The sequence below is a fragment of the Melozone crissalis genome, unplaced genomic scaffold (genome assembly GCF_028551555.1).
Source record: "Melozone crissalis strain CALT ecotype California unplaced genomic scaffold, PUWL_Pcris_2 ptg000218l_1, whole genome shotgun sequence".
NCBI lineage: Eukaryota > Metazoa > Chordata > Aves > Passeriformes > Passerellidae > Melozone > Melozone crissalis.
This window is the reverse complement of record NW_026535981.1, coordinates 1,461,636-1,472,482: the sequence shown is the minus strand read 5'-3', so window position 1 is coordinate 1,472,482 and position 10,847 is coordinate 1,461,636. Positions and strand designations below refer to the sequence as shown.

Genomic DNA, 10,847 nt, shown 5'->3' with positions numbered 1-10,847 from the left:
ACATGGTGCCTGAAAAGGTATAGTTAATAAACAAAAGGGAGGTATGTGGTGAGACCCCACAGAGTAGAATAGCTAAAGCTCTATACACATTAAATCACTTAACAGTCTTAGGAAAATCCCAGAAGCCAGTTATGCTAAATCACTTCTTATCAATGCAATCGTGTGATGTTCAGCTGCCCAAATCCAAGGGAATGGCACGAGACCTCCTTACCAATACATGGGGGGGTCCCTGGGATCTCATTACCTGGGCTTGGGGACATTCATGTGTTCCAACAGACAGTGGGACACATTGGGTACCTGCCAGAAGCATCCAGCCTGCACTGCATCCTGACAGCACCTCCTGATAAACCCTCAGCAGACACAGAGCCGTGTGATCAGTGATTGGTGACAACCTCATGGAAATCTGGGACTGCAGTTCACATAAAGATTCATCTGTTTACAAATTATTCCCCTGTTTACAAACTGTTTTCCTTGTCTACAGATTGTTTCCTAGTTTTTGTGTTTGCTTTTCTTTCTTTAATAAGGGTTGAATGATTCTTGTTCTTACAGACTGTTTTATTTTCTTCAAGGCTTAAATGGTTTGTTTTTTTTACAAATAAGTTGCAATCTGTAACCTATAAGCCTAATGCCTGGGGCATATTTACCTGAGCTCTCCCCTAGCAGTTCCTGGACATAAATGCTGCAGCTATAATGCAAATCAAAATTTATAGAAAAGAAAGGGTGAGATGTTGGTGTCACCTTGCCAGCCCCTGGGCTCAGTGACAAGAGCTTTGGCCAATTTGATCTCTCATAAGCCTGCAGGCATCTCAGTGGCTCAGGACCCAAAGGGGTGCGGAGTTCAAACCAGTGACAGCATCCAGACCAGGCCTTTCAAATGCTCTATATAAAGGAGGGAGTGGAAAACAAAACCCTCTCTTGCCATACAAACATCAGGGTGAGTGGTGTCTGTCTCCTGTGCCCCTCACCCTCCACATGTCACCTAACACGGAGGCAGATCCAGCTCTGGATCACCTCCATGCAGGTGAATCCTGGTGTGTGATCCATGCTGGAATCTCATGGATCCTCTCATTCTGCAGAAACAGGCAGAGAAACCAATTGCGTGACCACAGGTACAGAGGGGAATCTGTGCGGGATTCCAGAAGGGATATAGGGCAGGATTCCAGACCAGGGCATGATTCCAGATCAGGATCAGGTAGAATTCTAAAGTGTATCTGGGCTGGATTCCAGAGCAGGATCAGGTGGGATGGATGGGGCAGCATTGGAGTGGGATTCCAGAACAGGATTGAGAGGATTCCAAAACAGATCAGGTGGTGTTGGTGGAGCAGGATTGGGGTACAAGGGATGCAGTAGGATCTGGTGGGATCCTTGCTCTCTGTGGGCTCTTCAGCCAGATCCAACCCATGGCGACAGAGACAGGGTGACACCAACTCTTACTCTCATCACCAGCTGAATGATCCATGGTGCAGGTCCAACCCCTTCCCTCTCCCTGCAGAAAGCCACAAATTGCTGGCAGAGCTCATCCTGCTGTTCCCACTCATCACACAGCAGCCCTTCCCAACAGACTGACTTCATGTTTTCCCATGTTTTAAACACAAGAATTACAGTTGCTCAAAATGTTTTATTTCTCATGTATAAATACCCTGGTTTGGGCAATAAATCTCAGTCCCATCCTCCAGTGCCCAGCACTTCCTCTCAGGGAATGAGGAATAGAAAAGGGGACATTGGGAACTGGGATAAAGACACTGGGGATGGGGACACTGGGAAAGGACTGGGGACACCAGGAGCTTGGAGTGAGCACAGCAGGAGTGAGATGAGGACGTGACACCCATGCCCAGATCCATTCCTTGGGATTGATTTCCCACCCTGTGCCCCATGTCCAGGAGCAGACATGGGGACCAGGGATCATGGGGACATGGTGGATACAGGGGATACACACACATCCAGGGAATGGGCAGACCTGGGGGACACAGTGGGGACATGGGGGACACAGGGAGTTGGGATCCTGAGGATGTGGGGAGAAGGGATTCACAGGACACTGTGACTGCGGACACCAGGAGCTGGCTGGTGACACAAACACCGGGAATGGGGACACTGGGGCTGATTCCCTTTTATTCCCTGCCAGATGCAGCCCCCTTCTCGCTGCCCATCCCGGGGCCCTTGGGCTGCCCGGTGCTGCCTCCTCCAAGGAGCAGGCGGCTGTAGGCGCCGCGGCGTTCCCGCAGCTCCGCTGGTGTTCCCGTCTCCATCACGGCCCCGCGCTCCAGCAGCACCAGGCGATTGGCCCCGTCCAGCACCCGCAGCTGGTGGGACACGACCAGCACGGTCTTGGCCAGCCCAGTGCGCACCCAGCGCTGTGCCTGCAGCCAGAGAATGCTCTCATCCCAACCCGTCCAGCTCAGAGAACACTCATCCCAACCCATCCAGCTCATCCCAACCCATCCAGCTCAGAGAATGCTCATCCCAACCCATCCAGCTCAGAGAACGCTCATCCCAACCCATCCAGCTCATCCCAACCCATCCAGCTCATCCCAACCCATCCAGCTCAGAGAACTCCCATCCCAACCCATCCAGCTCAGAGAACCCTCATCTCAACCCATCCAGCTCAGAGAACACTCATCCCAACCCATCCAGCTCATCCCAACCCATCCAGCTCAGAGAACGCTCATCCCAACCCATCCAGCTCATCCCAACCCATCCAGCTCAGAGAACTCCCATCCCAACCCATCCAGCTCAGAGAACCCTCATCTCAACCCATCCAGCTAGGAGAACACTCATCCCAACCCATCCAGCTCAGAGAACGCTCATCCCAACCCATCCAGCTCAGAGAACACTCATCCCAAACCATCCAATCAGAGAACCCTCATGCCAGCCCATCCAACTCAGTCCTACCCTGTCCCACCTGATCCCACCCAGTCCTGACCAACCAATCCCACCCCACTCTCAGTCCCACCCTAATCCTATCATCCTGTTCTTACCATCCCATCTCCTTGTTCTCCATCCCATCCCCATGCCCACTATGCCATCCTGCCCACACTATCCCCATTCCCACCGTCCCATCCCATACTACTCCTACCACTCCAACCCTTCCCATTGCACTCCATCTCTGTCCTCATCCCAGCATTCCCATCCCCTTGATTCCCACCCCATCCCACCCCACCCTATCGTATCTCCTTGTCTTCATCCTTTGATTCTACTTTCCTGCCATCCTACCCCCCTGGTCTCTATCCCATCCTACTATCCTGTCCTATTTCTCCACTTCGTTGACCCACACCAGCCCATCCAATCCCTGTCTTCATCACATCATTCCCACTCCATGCCAATCATTATCCCTTATTGCCACCACCTCATCCCACCATCCCATTCCAGCCATCCCATCATACCCCATTTTCACCAACTGCACCCCTATCCACACCAACACCCTCCATCCCACCCCACTCACCGCTCCATCATCTCCATCATCCAGCGCCTCGTCGAGGATGAGCACGGCCGGACACTGGAGCAGAGCCCAGGCCAGGGCCACACGGTGCCGCTCCCCCGCCGCCAGCCACCCCCCGTGCTCCCCCACCTCTGTGGGAGCGACCACAGGGGATCAGTGGGGTGCAGCCCTGGAGTTCTCCCCTCTGCTCCCACCCCCCACACTCCCCCACCTCTGCGGGGGGACCCTGGGATCAGTGGGATCCCAGCACGAGAGGTTCCCCCCCTTTCCCCTACCCCCCACACTCCCTCACCACTGTGTGAGCAATCCCATGGGATCAGTGGGATCTGACCTGCGTGAGCAATCCCATGGGATCAGTGGGATGTGACCTCAGGGATCCCCTGCACACCCCACCATGTGCCACCCACTCCGCTCTCCCATCACTGCCAGAGGATCCTGGGATCAGGGGGATGTGCCCCAGGGGTGCCCCATCCATCCCCCTGGCTATCACCAGTGTCCCAGCCCCTGGATGAACTCCATGGCTCCAGCAGCAGTGGCGGCCTCCCGCAGCTCTGACTCTTTGCAGTGCTCCAGCCCCAGCAGGATGTTCTCACGGATCGTTCCAGAAAACAGGACGGGATCCTGCTCCACCAGCACCACCTGCCCCAGCCCCAAGCCCTATGACGCTGTCTTGGCTCCTGGTGTCCCCACTCCTGTTCCATGACCCCATCCCACCTTGGTGTCCCCATAGTGTCCATCCCTGATCCCATTCTCCCCATCTGTGTCCCCAGTGTCCCCACCCCTGACTTCCCACTTTTCCCATCCCGATTCCTGTCATCCCCATCCCATTTCCCAATGTTCCTATCCCATTTCTTGTTGTCCCCACCCTATTCCTGATGTCCCCATCCTCTTCCCAGTATCCCCATTTCTGCTCCCATGCTCCTGTGGTCCCAGTTCCATCTCATTGTTTGTTGCAGACATCTTTTATGGAAAATCCTTTCCTTAGGATTTTTCCTCCTGAGAAGCTGACAGGCCTCAGGAACAAAATGTAAACATTGATTATCTGCTACTGTGGAATGCAACAGGTGCATCTGTGATGGGCCCATGTTGGATGTTTGTAATTAATGGCAAATCACAACCCAGCTGGTGCAGACAGAGAGCCAACCCACAAGCCTTTGTTATCATTCTTTCCTATTCTATTCTTAGCTAGCCTTCTGATGAAATCCTTTCTTCTGTTCCTTTAGTATACTTTTAATGTAATATATATATCATAAAATAATAAATCAAGCCTTCTGAAGCATGGAGTCAAATCCTTGTCTCTTCCCTCATCCAAAAACCCCTGTGAACACCATCACAATTGTCCCCTGACCCCTGTCCCCATTTTCCCCATTCCATGCCCAGTGTTCCCAGTGTCTCTGCTGTCCCACCTTGCGGTTCAGGTACTGGTGTTCATACTCTGGCAGCGGGATCCCATCCAGCAGCACCGTCCCGCTGCCAGGATCCTGCAGCCGCTCCAGCAGCGCCACGGCCGTGCTCTTCCCGCTGCCATTGGGCCCCGTCAGCACCGTCACCTCCCCAGAGCGCACCTCGAAGCTCACGTCCTGTGGGATGGGGACAGGTGTGAGAGTCTGTCTGAAATATTCCTCATCTGCCTCACCATCATCATTGGGGGACCACTGAAGAGTCCCCACTGTCTAAAATCTCTGGTTCTGAAGGAGAAAGTCACATGCCAACAAGGCCCCGAGACCTGAGAGCATTGTTAAGCTGTTGTCCACAGGTGTATTTACTATATGCTACACTGAGCCCAATGAGAAGAAGAAGGGGGCACCTTGCCTTTTTGCAACAGTAGCCTTGGAAGCTGTCCCCTCTTTGCCTGGCTGGACTTCTCCTGAGTTTTGGGTGGTCCCCCACAAAAGACCCCTCACTCGTCTTACAACTGCCGTGACAGACGGACTGAGATGTAAGAAGCCTCTCCATCAAAGACCAAGACATGAAACCCCCATGTGAAAAGGCCCCCCACACTCTTTCCAAGGACTGGGACTGAGACCCCCAACCTGGGAGAGATGTGTAGGGGAGGCAAGCTAACCAAAGCAAGATGGATGTTGCAGGTGTGAGCAGTGGACCACGAAAACAATGGCTCACGCCCACTGCTGAACATGGACTGTGTGTACCCCTTTTCCAAACATTATTCTTTCCTCCCTGAAGATACAATAAACTACCTTTGACTCGGTTGCAAAATCCATTCCCCTTCCCCCATCAAAAAAGAGTATAATTGGGGTCCAGATGGACTGCAACCCTGAGATCTCCCCGACGTAACAGGCGGATCCTCGACTGGACTGGACCAAAGGATTTTGTCTCTGCATTTGGTAGCTATATCCCCCTCCTTCTCTCTCTCTCTTTTCTAGCTCTATCTTTTTCTCTCCCTTAATCCCTCTATTGCATTTTGTTGTGGTCATTCAATAAAGCTGCATTTGTTTTATTACTGCAAACCTCCTGTGCCGTATTGGTTTTTTTGCACCCTGAGATCAATCCATGAACTATCAAGAAACCCGTTCGTAAGGATGGATTGTGACAGCCGGTGATGCCAAAATTCCCACCCCTGGGAAACCCCACCTCCCGCCAGACCCACCTTCAGCACAGGGTGCTCTGGATTTCCAGGATATGTGAAGGAGACCTTCTGAAAAGTGACATGGCCCTGAAGCTCGGGGGGCTCCCGCGTCCCCCCGACATTCCCTGCGGGTTTCCAATCCAGGTATTCCCAGATCCTCTGTCCAGCAGCTGCGTTGGTCAGGAATTCATTGAAGCCGTAGAGCAGCACCTGGGGAGAAGGAAGGGGGTGGCACTGGGATGGACAGAAGCACAGTTGGATGGACAAACACGTGCATTCCATGGGATCACCTGGATATGGCTACCAACTCTGTCCTGGTACAGCAGGAAGGTGACGAGGACCCCAGGAGTGATGGATCCGTCACGGAGCTGCTGGTGGCTCCTGAAGAGCACCATGACCCGGATGGCCAGTTTGATCACCTGTAGGTGGGACAGGGATATTGCTGCCCACAATCCACTCCTGGCGTCCCCATTCCATCTGCCCCCAACCCACTCTTGGTGTCCCCATTCTGCCTGTCCCCATCCCACTCCTTTGTGTCTTTATCTCTGTTCCTGGTGGCCTCATCTCTGTTCCTGGTGTCCTCATTCCAGTTCTGGTGTCTCCATCTCACTCTTGATGTCCCTATTCCTGATCCTGATGTGTCACAGACATATTTTCTGAAAAATCTTTTCACCAGGATTTTTCTCCAGAGAAGCTGAGAGGCCTCAGAAACTAAATGTAAACAATAATGATCTGCTGCTGTGGAATGAAGCAGGTGCATCTTTGATTGGTCTCATGTGGTTGTTTTTATTTGATGATCAATCACAGGTCCAGCTGTGTCAGACTCTCTGGTGAGTCACAAGATTTTATTATTCATTCCTTTCTAGCTTTCTAATGTCTCCTTTCTCTTTCTTTAGTATATAATTTTCTTTTAATATAATATATATCATAAAATAATAAATCAGCTTTCTGAAACATGAAGTCAAGAATTTTGTCTCTTTTCTCATCCTGGGCACCTGCAAACACCACCACACTGATGTTCCCAACCTTTATCCCAGTGTCCCCATCCTGTTTCTAATGTCACCATTCCCATTCCTGCCATGCCTGTTCCTGAAGTCAATGTCCCTGTTCTGTTGTCCCCATTCCTGGTGTCCCCATTGTACTCTGAGTGGCCCCATCTCAGCCGCTGGTTTCCCATTCCTGGTCCCAGTGTTCTCATTCCCAGTGTCCTTATCCCTGACCCTGGCATCCCCCATTCTCTGCTGTTCCCATTCCCAGTTCCCCCTGACCCTGTAGACAAGGACGAAGATTGCCAGCTCCAGCTCTATCTGCTCCTTCAGCCTCAGCTCCTTGGCCAGGTTACATCTGTGCTGCTCCTCCTCCTCCTCCTCTGCTGAAAAGGTTCGGATGGTCTCGATGGCGGCAACAGATTCCTGCACCCCTGCGGCTGTGTGGGCGGATGCTTCCAGCATGGATCGCTGAAGGGCCTGTGGCAGCAACAGGGGATCTCCAACTTTCCCAGGTCACCTTCCTGGCCCACCATCCACATCCCATCCCACCACACCCACTGCATCCCCACTATTGCATTCCTGCCATCCCACGCCCTTCTCTCTCACCCTCACCATTCCCATCCATTCTCCTAATCCCACTATCCCCATCCCCACTGTCTCATCCCATACCCACCACCTTATCTCATCCTTCTCTTCTCATCCACACCAGTCCCATCTCGACCATTTTGTTCTATCCTCATGTCAGCACTCCCACCGTCTCACTCCCCTGGTCTTTATCCCCTTTCATCCCACCATTTATCGTCCTCCTTTCCATTCTCCATCCCATTCCCATCATCCCATTCCCCTCGTCTTCATCCCCTTTCATCCCACCATTTCCACCTCCATCGTCCTCCTTTCCATTCTCCATCCCATCCCGTCCCATCCCCACCATCCCATTCCCCTAGCCTCCATCCCAGCTCCACCATTCCCACCTTTCTTCAGTCCCCTCCCACTCTTTCCCTCCTACTCCTGACCTGTTTGCGGGTGCTCTGGATGCGGCGGGTGGCGATTCCAAGGGGCACCTCCAGCAGTGCCAGCAGTGCCAGCCCCGGTGCCAGCCCCAGCATGAACCCCCCCACCACCAGGGCCATCACCAGGCTCCGCAGCAGCTGGTTGGCTCCACTCGGTGCTGCCCTGCACACCCGTGGCACTTCCATGGAAAACTGAGCCAAGAGCTCAGCTGCAGGGTGGGAAAAGAGGTTGGGATCGTGGTGGGTGAGACCATGATCCCATCATGGATGATCCCATTTGGGATGGGAATGATGTAATGGGGAGCAGTGGGATGGGATGATGTGAATGGCTGTTGAGATGGTCAGGGTGGAATGGGGCAGGACAGGGGAAATGGGATGGTGGGAAAGGAAATGGTGGGATGGGGTGATGGGATGGTGTGAGGCAGCTGGGGATACGCAACAGGGTGGAGGCACGGGAGTGAGAATAATGGGGACAGAACAGTGGCTAGAATGGGAAAGTGGGATGGGGACAGGATGGAACACTGGAGTAGAATGAAGCCAGGAAGATGGCATAGGATGGAATTGGATGGGATGGTGGGAATGGGAATGATGGGGATGGAGTCGTGGGATGGGATAACAGACAGATGGGATGGGATGGGATGGGATCAATGGGATGGGATCAATGGGATGGGATCAATGGGATGGAATGGTGGGAATGGGATGGGATGGGATGGGATCAATGGGATGGGATCAATGGGATGGGATGGTGGGAATGGGATGGGATGGGATGGGATGGAATCGATGGGATGGGATGGTGGGAATGGGATGGGATGGGATGGGATGGGAAGGGAAGGGATGGGATGGGATGGGGAGGGATGGGATGGGATGGGATGGAATCAATGGGATGGGATGGTGGGAATGGGATGGGATGGAATCAATGGGATGGGATGGGATCAATGGAATGGGATCAATGGGATGGGATTAATGGGATGGGGTGGGATGGGATGGGATGGGATGGGATGGGATCAATGGGATGGTGGGGATGGGACTGGGGTGACAGACTAGCTGGGATGGGATGGAACAGGTGGGATGGGTCAGGTGGGATTGGGCTGGGCCGTACCCCGTTACCTGCTGGTGTTTCCTGGAAGAAGTCCAGGTCTTGGTGCACCAGGTGGGAAAAAAGCCGCAGGCTCAGGCTCTAACGGAGACACGCCATCAACAGCATGAAGAGAGACCCCCGGCAGCCAGAAAACAGCACACTGTGGGGACACAGGGACACGGTGACATCGGGGACGTTGGGGACACGGGGACAGGCCCTGGGAATGCTCCAACCCACCTTGTGGCTCCAGCAGCCGCCACCATCCCGACAGCTCCAGCGGTGACTCCATCCCCACTCCCGATGGCATCCAGCACCTTCCCGGTGGTGTACGGCCCCGCCATCTCCCCTGGGTGTCACCGAGGCTGCGTCACCACGGGTGAGACCACTGACACAGGGGGACCCTGATTTGTGGGGGGCAGGATCCGGTCTGGGGAGCGGGGATCTAATTTTGGAAAGGCGGGACACAGACACGGGGCTGCCAGGAAGGGACTGGGGCGGCATCAGGACCACACCGGGACCGTCCGAGGGCGACACGGTCCGGACCGGGACACGCTGCGAGCAGCACCGGGGCCCGCACGGGCCCCCGGCACTGCCCGGAACCACCGGCGGGAAGAACCGGGAGCAGGACCGGGCGCCAGCAGGACAGACCGAGACCCACCGGCCACAGCAGAACCCACCGGTCCCCGTGTCCCCGATCCTGTCTCCCCCCATTCGCCGGCTCCTGGCCCTGCTGGGCCCTGAGCGCGGGCGATGGACGCTGGTGGGGAGCTGATGTCGGCTTCTGCTCTTGGTACGGGGGACCCCGACCGGGGGGGCAGGACCCCTTTGAGGGGCTTTGGAATCTGATTTGGACATAACAGGACCCCTTTGAGAGGCTTTGGGATCTGATTTTGAGGCTTTTTGGACATAACTGGAGGGGGACAGGATGCCGTGGGGGGTTGCAAGGCCAATTTGAGGGGTCAGGATCCAATTTGGGGGAGGCAGAATCTGATTTGAGCGAGGTCAGAAACCAATTTGAGGGGTCAGGACCCAATTTAGAGGTTTTGAGCACCGGGTTTGGGGAATCAGGATCCAGTTTTGGGGCTCGACACGCAATTTTGGGAATGGTCACGATCAATTTGAGGGGATTTGGGATCCAATGTGGAGGGTTTGGACATAACAGGATCCCTTTGAGGGGATTTGGGATCTGATTTGTGGGTTTGGACATGACTGGGGAGGGGGACAGGACCTGATGGGGGGTTGCAAGGCAAGTTTGAGGCCAAAACCAATTTAGAGGTTTTGAGCACCCAGTTTGGGAAATCAGGATCTGATTTTGGGGTTCAACACACAATTTTCGCAGTGGTCAGGACACAATTTCCAGTCCTCTTCCCTCAATTCAGGGGTCACCACCCATCGTGGTGACGCTGATGCTGTGTCCCCACCGGTGAGGTGGCCGCCCCCTACTTCACGGGCCATGTCACAGACCGGGTGGCACAGGAGGAGGACGCCTCAGGCGCTGTGTGGCCCCTGGGGCTGGGTAGGTGGGTGACACCGGGTGAAATAAACAGGGCAGGAGACTTTTTCTCCTTTTTAATGCCTTTATTAAAAGTGATCAGCTCAAGGTTGGGAAGCTCGATGGGTCCGAAACTGCTCCCAGGGTGACTCGGAGGAGGAGGAAAGTGCAGCTTTGTCCACTAAAGGGCAGATCTGGGGGTCCCACCTGTGACATTGTTCACAGGGGTTCTTGGATGAGGGAAGAGATGAGGAT

The 10,847-nt window shown here is 54.2% G+C and overlaps 1 pseudogene; it reads right to left on the bottom strand.

The window, feature by feature from the left end:
* Window positions 1-2,108: 2,108 nt before the first annotated feature.
* Window positions 2,109-9,811, bottom strand: LOC128949289 (antigen peptide transporter 2-like; annotated as a pseudogene).
* Window positions 9,812-10,847: the final 1,036 nt, after the last annotated feature.